Source organism: Piliocolobus tephrosceles, chromosome X, assembly GCF_002776525.5.
Source record: "Piliocolobus tephrosceles isolate RC106 chromosome X, ASM277652v3, whole genome shotgun sequence".
NCBI classification, from domain to species: Eukaryota; Metazoa; Chordata; class Mammalia; order Primates; family Cercopithecidae; genus Piliocolobus; species Piliocolobus tephrosceles.
The window spans coordinates 84174631-84190693 of record NC_045455.1 but is presented as its reverse complement, the minus strand read 5'-3'; the positions used below and the strand labels follow the sequence as shown (position 1 = coordinate 84190693).

Genomic DNA, 16063 nt, shown 5'->3' with positions numbered 1-16063 from the left:
CAATAACTCAAGAACGAGATAATGAATACTACCACTGGTCAGTGTCACAGGGGTGAGGAAGAAGACACAGATCAAAAGATGTTTAAGCGGCAACAATGACATGATTTGGACAGAATAATTTCAAGGTTTCTGGCTTGGGTCACTGGGTAAATGTGGTGCCATTTCCATAAAATAAAAAACACAGACATTCAGGAGCTGCACATTTGGAGGAACCAGTTTTATACGCGCTGAGTTTGCACCAGGAAATAGTCAGTATGCAATTAAATATAGATATCTAGGACACTGTGGAGAAGTAGGGGGTGGAGCCTGCACTTAGACATCATCAGCTCACAGAGGCAAGTTGAACCACAGGTGAGAATGCCCAATGATGGTGGAGCCACTGATGCAGCAGCTCTCTCAGTTACAGTGGTCATGTGACAGCCTGGTTCTGGCAACCACATTTCTCAAGTTAAACACTGTCCTAGTAGTTGGACACACAAAAAACAAAATTTTTCAGATCTTTTATGAATGCAAATTGTAGTTAAATCCCTTAAACAGAAGAATAAGACATAAACTACCAGTACTTCCTCTCATAGACCATGTGGGCGTGTCAGGGATAGTGTAGAGAGGGAGATTTCTTGATGTTGTACCCTCTCACCAAAGAGAGCCACACAAGCCAAGGGAAAAAAAAAATGTGCCGTTAAGCCTTACCTTAATTTGAGAAAAGGCCAGGCATTTACTGGCATTTTGCTGGGACTTGCACAGTTGAGCAAGGAAGAATGCAAGTGTAAATGAAGTTAGATTTCAAGCCAGTAAAAACTGGTTCTGAAGCTTTTTTAAAAAGTAAAAGTCTGCAAGACATTAAAAACGGTGTTAAGAGTCCGCTTCAGCAAATCCCTGAATCACAGTTTCTGGAATAAATAAAGATGGTTTAGGAGAAGGGTTACTTACTAGAGTTAGAAAATTTTAAATGTCTTCTTACATTTTGTTAGGAATAACCAACTTGTTTTTGAAAGTTACAGCCAATTTTTTTTAATGCAGACTTTTTTAAAGTCTGTATTATTATCTGGAAGACGTCTGATATATGATGGTGTTAAAATACATATTGTTAACACCACTGATTGTTTTTCCTTTGGCCCTCTCAGATTGTCCCATCTTGTTTTTCCACTGTCCATACTTCTGCATGAGGTAAGGTCCTGTGTTTGGCACAGGATTGCTCTATTTGTCATTCTGCGGACATTCGGTGCTAATGTCACACCTGAGTGCCTTTGCCCAGGGTCCACTCATCTGCCTTGTGAACTTACTATTTCTCATCTGAGAACCCTTTCCCATCCCCTCTCTCCATCAGGAAGAGAAGACTGAAGCACTTTTTTGTGTCGCCTCTGCACAGAGCAGTTACTCTGTATTGCAATAATTTGTGTATTGTTGTTCTGCTCCTTTTTTAGATGAAAAGATTCTTAAGAATAGAGATCTTGAACATAGCATCATGCCAAACACATAACAGGTATTCAATAAATGGGCCTGCCAAAGAGAGGAAGGGAGGAAAATAGAGTCTTTGAGGAGACCCTGAAGAATCTGAGCAGAAGGGACCTGAGACATAGGAAGACAAATGAGAATAATAGTGTCGTGGAAGCCCAGGGAGCAGAGAATTGTAACAGGGGAAGACTGGTCATTAGTGTTCATTGCTATTGAGAGCCAATGAGATACTGAACATCCACACTGTATTTTTAGGATCTGAGAAAAGATTTCCTCAGCCATAATCACACCACAGGTAATACTGCAAACATCATTACCCCTATTGAGCAAAGATGTGTTGGCAACAAGAGGTGGCTGGTGACCTTTTGGAGGGAGAAATCAATTGACCTGTTTGACTTGGTGATATCCATCATTCTGATATTCTATACTGTTGTTTTTTCCTAGTGGCAAACCCATTGATTAGTAGGTCATCTCAGTTGAAAACTGAATAGAGTTCAAAAATAAGAAATGTTTGCAGGATACGCAGTGTAGCTGGGTCAGCTTGAGATTTGGGAATTAATTTGGTAAATCCATACAGGCCTGAAATCTTCTTGGCAGACCATTTCTATGGAGGTGACAATGAGAAAAATGGTTAGTTACAGTTGTAAAATTATATTGTTCTGAATATAATTACAGCTATCTCACAACAAGCAAAATAATTCAGGAGTTCTATTTAAAAGCTGCCAATAGGGCTGGACACAGTGGCTCATGCCCGTAATCTCAGCCTTTTAGGAGGCCAAGGCAGGAAGATCACTTGAGGTCAGGAGTTCAAGACCAGCCTAGGCAACCCCCATCTCTACGGAAAAAAAGCTACCAAGATCCACAAGGAAAGCATGGCTACAAAGTGAGGAAATGTCTTTCTACAGACTGTTTGAACAATCTGAGGGAAAGAAGATTAAAGTCTTATTACCAGGAAGAATAAAATTTCCATGATACTGTAACATCATTTAATATAAATTACATAACTTCTCGAAGGATAATAAAATAATTCAAAAGAGATTAGTATATTGGATTTATAGGGGAATAGAGACCTTTAAAAACATAATGGTCAGCCAGGCATGATGGCTCACGCATGTAATCCCAGAACTTTTAGAGGCCGAGGCAGGAGGGTCACTTGAGCCCAGGAGTTCAAGGCCAGCCTGGGCAACATGGTGAAACTCCATCTCTACAAAAAATGCAAAAAATAGCTGGGCATGGTGGTGCACACCTGTAGTCCCAGCTGCTCAGATGGCTGAGGTGGGGGATTTGCTTGAGCCTGGGAGGTGGAGGCTGCAGTGAGCCATGATTGCTGCCACTGCACTCCAGCCTGGGTGACAGATAGAGACCCTGTCTCAAAAATAATGATGATAATGATAATAATGGTCATTAAAACAGAAAGTGTCCATTTATATATTTAAAATTATTTATACTATAAGTTTTGAAATTCCTCTTAGCCCAAAGCCTGTATCATCATTCTTCTGACCACTTGAGAAAAAAATTCCACTTTGGCTGTTGCTATACAGAAGGAGAGATGGACTTAACATTGTAATCTATAAATATTCTCATGTAGACAAACCAGGCTAAATGTTCTGTGGTTGATTGTCATTCATGTGGCTGCCAATTTAACTCTTTTGAAAGAATGATTTACTTTACTTTTTCATGTTCACAGGTTTAATACTACTTTTGAATAAATAAAAATTCTTCCTTGTTTACATTGCTCTAATATTTTAACAATAGAAAAGTCAAATTGTTCTCACTTTTCTCCATTAAAGAAGTGTGTTAAATGAGCTAGATCCCCATTGTTTCTATTCTTTATGAGGGGAAAATGAGTTGGGCAGGAGAGAGATGAAGTTGGACACATCAGGAACTTCTCTTGCCTCTCTTAGGTCATTTAATTTTTAGAGGTTTAGAGGACTTGATGTACCTCTGAAGTAGGGTAGAGGATTTTTTTTCCTAATCGTAATTTAAATGTCAGGAATACATAATGCTTTTATCTAAAATGCATTTTAGTGTGAAAAGCCTCAACAGGGATACTTTATTAGTAATGCAGTTGCTTTCTTATATATCTGGCAAAAATTTGAATTTTCTTGCTTTTTCTCTTTCATTCTGTGGACCTCAAAGACTTCCTGGCAACTGTTACACAGGGCAAACCTAGTTAGGTGAGCCAGATCACTCCTCAATCGCAGAGTTGATGCAGTGAGAATTTGCTTGAAACCAGTAATTGTTTTCAGGAAAGTAGAGAAAGACTTTTAATTCCTTTTAGATATTACACACATTTAACAATTGTTATGGTGGTATAGTTTAAGGCATGAACTTGAACTTTGGAGTCAGATAAAACCTGTGTTCAGATCTTCTCTCCTCCAATTCCTACGTGTTTGACTCTGTGTCTCAGCATCTTCATCTATAAAACAGGGTGATTAGGAGGAATCAATGAGATAATCCATGCCAAAGGCTTCGCGCAGAATCTGGCCAGTTTTAAGCATGCAGTAAATGATGGCTATTATTGCAATGCATTCTAGATGCATATGTACTTCATTCTGTGTTTTCAGCTGGACTCTTAAAGACAAAGTGCAGACATGCCTGGTGTACACTCTGTGTGATAATAACGCCTTTCCTTAGAGACTTCTGTTTCATCTCATACACTATCTTATTTGGCCCCGTGATACCAGTGTGGTGGAGAAAGACACAGTCACCAAAGATCTTGAGCTTCTGCTTTCCTGATTGCCGAATTTCTCCCAGTTAGCACCCAATCTTTTGTGCCCTAGGATTCTCTCTTGCTTTATATTTGAAAATTAAACACTGTTCTTGAAATTTGGGTTGTAGGAATGTATGTTTTTTCCTCCTATTATATCATTATCTCAAACTTTTAAAAATGCTTTTAGTTTATATTTCCTTACTAGAAAAAAATGTATTGTCATTAGGATGAGGGAGATTCAGGCAGTCTCATGGGCTTTTAGAAATGATTTCATAAAAGTTACTCATTGTTTTGAAGTTCATGGTACATTTCAACTTGACTAAATTATTCTAGGTCCTGGGAGGGAAGTGTTGCAGGTGATTCTCAGAATTGGTGAAATAACTTAATAATCTAATACATAAATATGATTGCTGGATTATAATTATAGTTATAATTGCTGGATTATAATGGCAACTCTCAGTTGGGCATACTTGTAAAAAAAAATGCTTTTCTCTCCAGAAAATCTGTTGTGGTTTGGAGACCTGCTGCTGAAAGGGCATAAAGAGAACAAAATTTGTATTAGTATGGAAGTATATTCTTAATTTGGTAAAAAGAACCAGCTCCTAAATATCAACAAATATTAAAACGTATTTAACATCTAGGAAACCAAAATAAACAGTGATTTCCGAAATGACCCCTAACTTCCTTACAATGTTATATATCTGTTGATTCCAGGCACTGGGAAGAGAAAAGGCAAATCTCATCTTCTCACATTGCAACCAGACACAGCACAAAAGGGGTGTTGTGTGTATGTGACAGAGAGAGATTGCTGCTGGACATGGGCATAGCCCTGAGGCATGGCCGGGGAAGATGAATTATAGAGTGGTGATTTCTGCACAGTCAGTTAAGGAAAAAAGTGCAGAACATTTCCACATACATAGAGCAAGAGGGAAAGCAGGAAAGGACATAAAAATACAAAATCCAGGAGAGAGAGAGAGAAAAACTGGGTGACAGGACAAGCAGGAATCTTGAGTGAAGAAGTGCTGGTTTTTCTTAGACCACCAAATCCATTGACCGTTTTAGTTGAAAGCTAGGCAGAATCCACGCAAGGATAATAATATTGACTTTTTATTTGTGAGTGGAGGCCTGTCATTACTTGTATGGCTAAGGCTTGTTGTCTAGACCTCTGACTCCACTGCCAGGCAGTGGGAACTTCTGGAGAAGCTATCTGCCAGCTGGAGCACAGGATGGAAGGGGTGGGTGGCAAGCAACAGCGGGTTCCCGGCACTGCTGCCTGACACACGCCCACAACCAGTTCCTTCCTGGTCATCACCAGTCATCTCTCATCTCCCTCTTCCAGCCACCTTATTTGGTGGCCAGCCAAATAAGACATTGAATAAAGAAGGATGTTCATTCTGTGTTATGTGTATGGTTTGAAACTTAAAGGCATGAGGGAATGTAAAAATGCTTCCCCAAAACTGTTTAAAATCTGTAAGAGTTTGGGAAATGATACTACAAATTAGACTTGGAATTTACATAGGCATTTATTCTTTAATAGTGAACTGTGTTTGCTTTATGGCGTTGCACCCGTGAAGATGAAATTTCATGCAGCAACCATTACACCACTTTTGTTACCATCCACTCTGAGTCACATCTGTTCAAATTCCCCAGTCTTCTGCAACTAATGGGTTTTTTGTTTTTTTTTGTTTTTGGATCGCTCCTCCCTGTGCTATTAACTGTAGAAAGGAGGGGCTACTTAGTAATTCTACACCTGTTCAAGTCCACGCCTATCAACTTGTTAAGCTTCCCAAACAAGTGCAGGGTAAAGCATGAGAACATATGAGTCTGGGGCAGTGGCAGCTGCAACAGTGGCTGTGACAGTGGCTGCCACTGGGTTTGGCTTTTTGGATTTTTGTTCAGAGTCTCTAATGTATCCCTGACAATGGCGGTTGATGACAGCCATTTATTTTCCAGACCGAAGAACAAACTAAATTCATCTCAAAATGATTATAAATCATCAAGACGGAGTAGCCTGCCACCTGAACTACTCATAGGAAATGACATTAGAGGAAGACTTCAAAGAAACATTAAGAACTTGGATCCCATTCACCTGAGACACCCGAAGAAGAGACCATCCATATTTCCAGGTAGGAATTGTTTACATTTATATCATCCAGTTGAAACAAAACCAAACACACAGACACACACACACACACATACACACACAGATTATATTTCCCTTGTTACAATCAGTTGTTCATTTAAAATTAACTTGGGTTACATTCGAAGACTTTAAGTAAATAAACATGTTTGAATATAAAAGTTAGAATAATTGTTTGATCTGAAAGCACCTATCTTCTTCCTTTTATTTTCTTTATTGATTGTAACATCTTTAAGGACCTGTAAATAGGCAGCTATTTTATTACTTGTTGGCATCAGCAGGAACGTGAAACTGCTTTGCTTGCAATCCTGAAGAATTCCATTGCTGTATTTCTTTCTCTGGCATATTTTTTTTGCAATATTACTGGATTGTTGAGTGAAGTTGATGGTTGTGTGCACCAAAAATTAACACCATTAAATACTCCAATACATGTTTCAAATTCCTGTCTTGCATCAGAGCCTAAAACCATTTGTAGTAAAACGCTCAACTCAACGGTGTGGATGGTAAAATGTATTAGAGCACAGGAGACATGGATTTCAGTCTTGATAAAGGGACTCTGATGTCTGCCCCAGATGTTTATGTGTGGATATTATAGATATGTAGATTATCAGAGATACCTGTGACTGTGAACCTTAATTGAGCTATCTAAGTGATCACTGGAGACTATGAATTATATAGCCAATTTGATTTCAATACTATTTGCTTTGGAATTTCCAGGAAAAACTGAAAGTGGCCTTTTCGTTATGGCTGATTGATTTATTGGAGCCTTCTTTATGGGAGACAGATGAGACTAAATTATTTTTTGGTTTTCTGTATTCATAGAGTTAACCCAAAACTTGAGGGCTAACTCTATGAATATAGGAAACAAAAAAATAATTTAGTCAAGTTTTACTTTATACAAATTATATGGACTACCCGAACAGCTGACTCTTTATACTGCTTCTGGAAAGCAAGAAGATGAAGATGATTTAGAGATATGGGACTCAAGGCCGTGAGCTAAAAATTACGTTACTTAAAGAAGCTATTTTAATACATTTCTTCAGTTCAGTGATACTGCCCTAGTGTCACACTCTTCTGCAGAAAAGAAGCAAAACTCAGCCTGGAGTGGGCCAGAAGGTGTAAGCATGTAAGTGTGTTAAGGGGAAGGAGAGGGGGATGGTATGAAAAGTGCTGGAAAGAGGAGCATTTGGGTGCCTGAAATATTTCACAGAACACAGTCACTTTCTGCCTATTCACGTGGATCTCCTGAGGGTACCAAGGAGCTCAGGCCTGCTGTGTTTCCTAAAACTATGTGGTATGATGTACTTTCTGACGAGTTGGTTCACTAGCCCTTCTTCCAGAACCTCCTTGCAGGGCAGTTCTTCACCTTCTGCTTTTTCTTCACTTACTTTATTCTTTTTAAATTATTTCTGGATTCAGGTACGTTATAATTTATCCTGCCCTTCTCTGCCACCACCGACATAGCCCCACCCCCATGCTTCATGAAGGCTTCTTCTTCCCAAACAACTGGATCCAGGGAAATGCCTCACTCCTGCAGCCAGCATTCCTGCTGCCCTCTCCTTCTATAAGGTCATCTGGCCCTGGCTGGTAGCTATAGCCACAGATTTATGAGAAGGCCTCTTGGCTTGAATCTTACATAAGTTGTCCTTTCTAAGATCTTGAGTTGACATAATTAATTTGACCAGGTGGAGTTGTGAAAAGAGCACTAAACTTCAGGGAGCTGAGTCCTAGTCTAAACTATGTCCTTAACTGCCTGTGTATGTTCTCCAAGCTACCTCACTGACCCCTGTGACCCTCAACTATACCACCTGTTTCTGCTCTTTCTATGCCTAGTACCCTCGTTAGGGGCAGCAGCAGGAGAAGGGGCCTTCCTACCCCTCTCCCAGCCTCTCCACCAGGGTCTCCAGTGGACAAGTTAGAGAGTCACCTGTCCAAACTTTGTGCAGTACTTACTGGCTGCTTGATTTCTAAATCCCCTGCTACCTAAACCACGATTCCACTGTCAGTCAGGCAGGTTTCACTAACCGACTGATTTTTACAGTGGATGATTTAGAAACTCCCCTGGGCCATCAGTTTCCCCACGGTGCCTATGTACCACCTGAAAACAGAAATGCACACAGATTGTGATAACCATTCCCATTCTAGCTATGCAGTGACACATAAAGAATAGGCATGATAGATGTAGAACCCAATGGTCAGAGAAATTAAGGCACATCTCAAAATTAATAAACATCAAAACTAAGACTCAGACCTTGGTCTTTTGACTCCAACACTGAAGCTGTTTCTACTCTGTTCCACTGTACTCCATTGTTATCACTTGTCTGATGAGATTCAAGGCTTGAAGACATGTCAGTGTTCCAATCAGCTTTCACTCTGACCCTTATATACATACAGGCAACTATATCCTCTGCCTGAAGTCTTGTATTTTAAATCCTGAACCAAATTGCTGATTGATTCATTGATCACTTCATTCACAAAATATTCATTTGGTTCTTACACTGTGTTAAGGATAAAACTTCAAGGATCTAACTGCACATTACCCTTTTGTTCTTTTTACCCATTGCTCCTTTAGGGCCATCTCACACTGCAGATAGTTACCTAAAATGCAAATCCACTTGTTTCATTCTCTTGCATAAAATTCCTCAAGATTGCCACTGCCCTTAGGATGAAGTCCAAACTCTTTAATTTGAAGTACAAGAGATGCAAATTCTGGCCACTGCTTCCATCCCCAGCCTCTTTTCTAGCCCTCGTTCCCCTTGTGTTCCAACAAACTTAGCCACTTTCAGATCCCCATGGTCCTTCACATTTGCAGTTCTAGGGTAAGTACTGTATACTCTACCTGAACAGTTTCACCTAACCAGTTTCTACCTTGGCTTTGGGGGTCAGCTTGAGATCCCCTCTTCCAGGAAGTTTTCTTGACTCCAGTGTTTGGGTTGGATCCTTTCTACATCATTCTCATAACACCTGTACTTTTCCCTGTCATAGCACTTATCACACTATATTGTCATTGTCTGTTTACTTCTCTGTGTCTCCCACTTACCAGTGACCCAGGAACCATATCAGTCTTGTTAACCATTGTTTACCTATCACAATGCCAGGCACACAGTGTGCATTCAATAAATATTTATTCAGTTGACTCAAATCACACTGAATGGAATTAACTCTTGGTGTACCTTGTGTATTCTGGCATCTCCCAGACTCTGTCCATGGCATTCTCCCTCACCTCCCAACATACAGACACACACTACACATGCACACCCTGCATTTCTGTTAGGCCTTTTCTTCCATTCTTCCCCTAGTTAAAGGCCAAATCCTAGGCTTTCATCTTCTTCCTCTGACCTCCTTTAGTTCTCCTTGATGCCACCTCCTTGGCCTCAGGGCTGCATTATAGGAACTTTATGTTTGTATGGAAACTCTCTGAAAACAGAGACTATCTTGGTTACTTCCTTGCGTGGCTCATTTGTCTAGCAGGGGGGAAATTGCACAAAGTAGGTGTCCTGTCAACATCTAGTGGTTAATTAACTGATTTGCTGTGAAGCCGTGTCAACTCCATGGAGCCTATCTGATTCTGTCTCCAAGAAAGAATTAGTTGATAGACAGAGATTGCCAAAGGGAAAGGTCTTTATACCGATTTTTATAACAATCTGAACTCCTAGTGGGGGGAAAATGCAGATATGGCTTATCTTAGTGTGTCATTCTTTCATTGCTAGGATTCTGCTATATGCTGGGAACGGTTCTAGGCCTTGGAAAGAGAGCAGACAAGCAGACAGTTTCTGGTTTAGGCTGATGGGAAAGAATTTTCCTAGCAGAGTACCTTGCATATCGCACACCTCAATAAATATCTCCAGAGTAAAAGAATGAATGACCCTCATGGTCACAGCAATAAATCTCAAAAGAAGAAACCAATATATTTTAAGTCATATTTATATAAAAACATCAAAAACTAACATTTTGTCTTCCATTAAAAAAGCCTCAACAATAGAATGTTAGTGTGTGTTATTTGGCTGAGGTTCTATGGTCTTGGGTCTTAAGAGACCAGGCCTTAAAAGTCTAGGCCTCTGTAGCACACAGGCAGCCTGGTTTCTCGCTCCTTCTGAAAGAACTCTAGCAGCTGAGTTCACAGCAGTGGGCGTGGCTTGGTTTAAGAGAGAGAGAAGTGGTCCTGACACATACCATGCCCACAGACATGTCAGATTAAAATGAGCGTCTCACCCTGTACCTGGAAAAAGGGGGACTCAGGCACCAGGTGTGATGGGTTGTTCATTCAGCACTCTTAAGCCAGCAAGTTGGGGTGTTTAATCAGCTAGTTCTTATAATATCATACTGATTTTACAGTCATCTGTTGTGAAAAGCAGGGAACCATCTGCTTGGAGGAAACAGGCGGTTCCAGGTACTTCCTTGTTGCTTAGTCAGAGGACAAGTGTGATGAGGATTGTTCGTGGCCAAGAGGAGAAGAGGGCCACAGCCAGGACTCACATGGCAGGAACACCAGCATGTAGGCTAACGTTGCTTCTCGTTTTTAAGTCAAAATTCTATTCCAAACACAAGTTGTTTTTTTCTCAAATCCACAATCTAAAAACCTTAAAATTATTTTATTTTTATAGTTAAGTAGATTTTGAGCATTTCTAAAGTTAGACTGCTGTATTTGTTTTCTTCCTGCATGTAGGTTTTTATTGGAAACACAAGGTAGTCATAGGAACAATGGTGGCTAGATGCTTTCTGGCCTTCCTTCGGGTGAACAGACTCTGTCAAAGAGCTGTAGAGATGGGGATCTGGTCTGGGTTCCCTCCTCAGAGCTTCCTCATCAGAGGCACAGTGAAGGCACTCTGTGATTTGGCATGTCTCGTTAAGTGTTTGGTCTCTCTTAGAATTTTGTCATTCTAGACAGTGTGGCGATTCCTCAAGGATCTAGAACTAGAAATACCATTTGACCCAGCCATCTCATTACTGGGTATATACCCAAAGGATTATAAATCATGCTGCTATAAAGACACATGCACACATATGTTTATTGCGGCACTATTCACAGTAGCAAAGACTTGGAACCAACCCAAATGTCCATCAATGACAGACTGGATTAAGAAAATGTGGCACATATACACCATGGAATACTATGTAGCCATAAAAAAGGATGAGTTCATGTCCTTTGTAGGGACATGGATGCCGCTGGAAACCATCATTCTGAGCAAACTGTCGCAAGAACAGAAAACCAAAAACCGCATGTTCTCACTCATAGGTGGGAATTGATCAATGAGAACACTTGGACACAGGAAGGGGAACATCACACATCGGGGCCTGTCATGGGGTGGGGAGAGAGGGGAGGGATAGCATTAGGAGATACACCTAATGTAAATGACGAGTTAATGGGTGCAGCACACCAACATGGCACATGTATATATATGTAACAAACCTGCACATTGTGCACACGCACCCTAGAACTTAAAGTATAATAATAATAAAAAAAAAAATAATTCTATCATTCTGGAAGCCTGCAGACAGGTATGTTTGATGACATTTCAGTGGGGCCTTCAGGAGACATGCAGAACTTATGATCAGGGCATCCATAAACATGTGCTGTGAAAAGAGTGCCTCCTGAGATTGTGTTCAGTGGCCTTAGGTTGCGAGTGGGCTCAGTGGTTACAGTTTGTGAGTACAGGAACCATGTTTTCCTACACCGTGGTATTCCCCACAGCACTTACTCTAGGGTTAGGTGCTTAATAGCTGGTGAAGTCATTAGGCAAGGTGGAAGACACGACGTGCAAGAAGTGTGTCACAGCCACTCCACTGGCCACACCCCTACCCATGTGGTCACACAACTTCCTTAAATAACTGCTTCTCAGGCAGGCCTTGCTCAGGGCCAAAGTCAAGGGAGCCTCAGAGATAAGAGTTTGAACACTTCCTCTCATGAAAGGACTTCAACTCAGGGATTTTACAAAGTCAGTATCTGCTTCACAATTGGTTTCAAATTCTGATCCCCCATCTTACTAAACGTGTAATCTGGGATAAGCCAATGGCCCTCTCAGAACCTGTTTCTTCATCTGTGAAATGGGAATGCAAACACAAGTTTCACCATCTGTCTTAAACCCAAATGAGATAATACATAACTACAAAATGATATACAGATGAGGTTGACTGTACTATTCTTATTCCTTGGTGGCATTAAAGGTTTTGCTTTTCATAATTAGTACTTTTTCTTTGAATGTGTGGGTGGTAGATGCAATTGGAACCCTTTTGCAACTCTTCATGGTTGGAAAGTTATCTGAAGTTGCTAATCAGACCCTCTGCTAATGTAAATTATATATAATGAGACACTGCTAAACACCCATTAATTTTAACTTTCTCATTAAAAAGGATGACATAGAAACCCTTCTTTGTAGTCAGTATAGATGTATTTTCTCAAAGCGAATCATTAAACTTAAGGGTTTTGTCATGTGAGGCCTCTGAAAATTGTACAATATTAGAAATATCAATGTCTGTGTTTAATAAACTTACTGGTAGCTTTACTATGTTGAATGTCTCTACCTAATGTTGTTTGTTTAAAACTTTGCTTTTGGAAATGTAGCCCTTCAACTTTTCTTTAACAAAATCTTGGAATGAACTTCTGATTTTTTTTTTTTAAACCTGCTTATATGTAATATTGTAAATGAGCTCACCGCTTGAAAGTAATTTACTTAAATAATGAGATTTAATTTTAAAACCTTTAAATATCAACACATTTTTATTTAAAATTTGATATATATGGCCTTTCCTGTTTAAAAATACTGATGTAACAAAAACTGAGATAGCCTGTTTACTTTTTATTTATTACAATAAATACGTGAAATTTATTTAAAATAAATACATAAAATTTACTTACAATAAATACGTAAAATTTATTTACAATAAATACGTAACATGTATTTATTCGACAAGTTTATTAATGAGGATGGAGTTTTTGTTTTTGTTTTGCTTTGTTTTCTAAAAAAGGACAAAAACACCCCCTTTCCTTAGGCGTCCCGTGTCCCGTGATTCCTCCTCCCTGGTTGCCGCGTCCTTGGCTGGCGTCAGAAAAATGGCTACAAACTTCTTAGTGCAGGAGAAGATCTGGTTCGATAAGTTCAAACATGACGTTGCAGAAAGGAGATTCTACGAACAGATGAACGGGCCTGCGGCCGGTGCTTCCCGCCAGGAGAACGGAGCCTGAGTGATCCTCGTGATACTGTCAGAGCCAGAGAGAACATCCCGAAATCCCTGGCCGGAAGCTCAGGCCCCAGTGGAGACCACAGTGAGCTCATCGTCCGGATCGCCAGTCTGGAAGTGGAGAACCAGAGAGGCCCGGCTGAATGTGCTGGAGAAGATCTTGCCCGGCCACCAGGCCACAGCCCTGCAGACCCAGCACGTGTCTCCCCTGCGCCAAGCGGAGTCCCCGGCCAAGAAGCCAGCCACACACCAGCAGAGGATGACGAGGACGATGACACTGACCTGTTTGGCAAAGACAGTGAGGCAGCACAGCTGCGGGAGGAGCGGCTGCAGCAGTACGCAGAGAAGAAGGTCAAGAAGCCCGCGCTGGTGGCCAGGTCCTCCATCCTGCTGGACGTCAAGCCTTGGGAGGATGAGATGGACGTGGCACCTGGAGGCCTGTGTGCGCTTCATCCAACTGGACGGGCTGGTGTGGGAGGCCTCCCAGCTGGTGCCCGTGGGCTACGGTATCTGGAAGCTGCAGATTCAGTGTGTGGTGGAGGACAAGGTACAGACAGACTTGGGGGAGGAGGAGATCACCAAGTTTGAAGAGCGTGTGCAGAGTGTCGACATGCAGCTTTCAACAAGATCTGAAGCCTGCCTGAGTGCCACAATTAAACACTGAGACGGGCAAAAAAAAAAAAAAAAAAAAGGATGAAAACAATCTTAGTGAGGCTATTAATGGTAACCTGGTTAATTTTAAGGAAAACAAAAATGCTAATACTGTATTATTTATGTGCATGATTTATTAACAAGGGGAAACTTTTTACCTTTATGTAGGAACTGATAGTGAGCCCAGTATGAGCAGAAAATGTTAGATTTATAGCTCAATTTTAGGTTTTTCTCCCTGTCATGAAAAACAAAAAACAAAAAACAAAACAGAGTTCTGAATTCAAGACTTGCCTTATAAGTATATTAAGAAGTGACTTGAAGAGCTGTAACGTAAAAGCAGTTCCTTTCCATTGTTGCTCTATAGTTAATGTGTAGTTACAGATTTGAGAGCTTCCACACACTTTTCTCTCACATTCCTAAATAATGCTCTAATTATATATTCATATCTGGACTATGAAAATACTTTTATATCTGTATAATATTTACTCAATATACTTCAGTAATACTTTTTAAGCACTTGCAGTTGTCTGCCTAAGTAATGCTTTTAAAAAAGTGTTTGGGAGGATAATGGCCCTCCAATTATCCACTTACAAAAGAAATGGCCATACCCAACGTTCTTTGTTTCAAATAATTTGGGGGAAAGTAGCTGCCTAAAGAATCTTTGCTTCAGTATTTAATTGTTATACGTCCATCTTTTTTTATAATCTGGAATAGTATGGATTTGGGAATAGAGGTTTACAAAATGGGGTGAAATGGATAGTTTTTGGTGACATGAACGTAAAAACTCTCATTACAAGATGGTCAGAGCTGGATGCAGTGGCTTACACCTGTAATCTCAGCACTTTGGGAGGCCGAGGTGGGCGGATCACCTGAGATCGGGAGTTTGAGACCAGCCTGACCAACATGAAGAAACCCCGTCTCAACTAAAAATATAAACTTAGCGGTGCGTGGTAGCACATGCCTGTAATCCCAGCTACTCGGGAGACAGGCAGGAGAATCCCTTGAACCCGGGAGGTAGAGGTTGCAGTGAGCTGAGATCACACCATTGCACTCTAGCCTGGGCAACAAGAGCGAAACTCCGTCTCAAAAAACAAAACAAAACAAACAAAAAAAGCTGGGCATGGTGATGCAGACCTGTAATCCCAGCTACTTGAGAGGCTGAGGCAGGAGAATCACTTGAACTCAGGAGACAGAGGTTTCAGTGAACTGAGATGGCCCTACTGTACTCCAGCCTGGGCGATAGAGCAAGACTCCATCTCAAAAACAAAAAACAAAAAAGATGGTCAGAGTATTTTTCAGTCATGATTTTAATGTTTAGAATTTCCATCCTAAGTGGTGTTAATCCTTTTGAGTTAAACAACTGATTGTCAGTGTACCCTTGGAACATCCTGGGAGTTCAAAGCACATAGAAGGAGGAACAACAAAGAAAATGTGTATTTTTGTCACTAGATTAATCGGTGGTGTTCTCTCAGGTATCAAATAACTCCTCTCCCACCTTGACACTTAAGACAGACTAAAGTCATCTTAATGAATAATTAATACTGAATAAAGTTTTAGAGTAACTGATTTTTACAAGCAAGAAAGATACCATTTCAAGAAACACTCTTTTTAGATTTTAAGTATCAAAATAGGTGCTGAAGGGTAAATGGAAGGTATACCTTAGAAAGACTACATCTATTCAACAAAAATCTAAACTATGTTGTTATATGTATATTGGGTGCAAAACACAGTGCAAGGACTCAACAATTGTTAAGACACTGATACACAGTAATCTGCTTTCCTATCTAATTTTTTACTGGGAGAGCAGAATGCTTTAATTTGGGTTTTCCTGCTTCATTGACATCAGTATTTAAGCTTCCCTGTTGCACCAGCTAATGGCAATACTGACACTACGTCATCTGGTAGAGAATCCCTAACTGGCAACG

The 16063-nt window shown here is 40.4% G+C and overlaps 1 pseudogene; it reads left to right on the top strand.

The window, feature by feature from the left end:
• The window catches only part of LOC111540472, a 108844-nt pseudogene extending 94662 nt beyond the window's left edge, over nt 1–14182 (top strand).
• The last annotated feature ends 1881 nt before the right edge of the window (nt 14183–16063 follow it).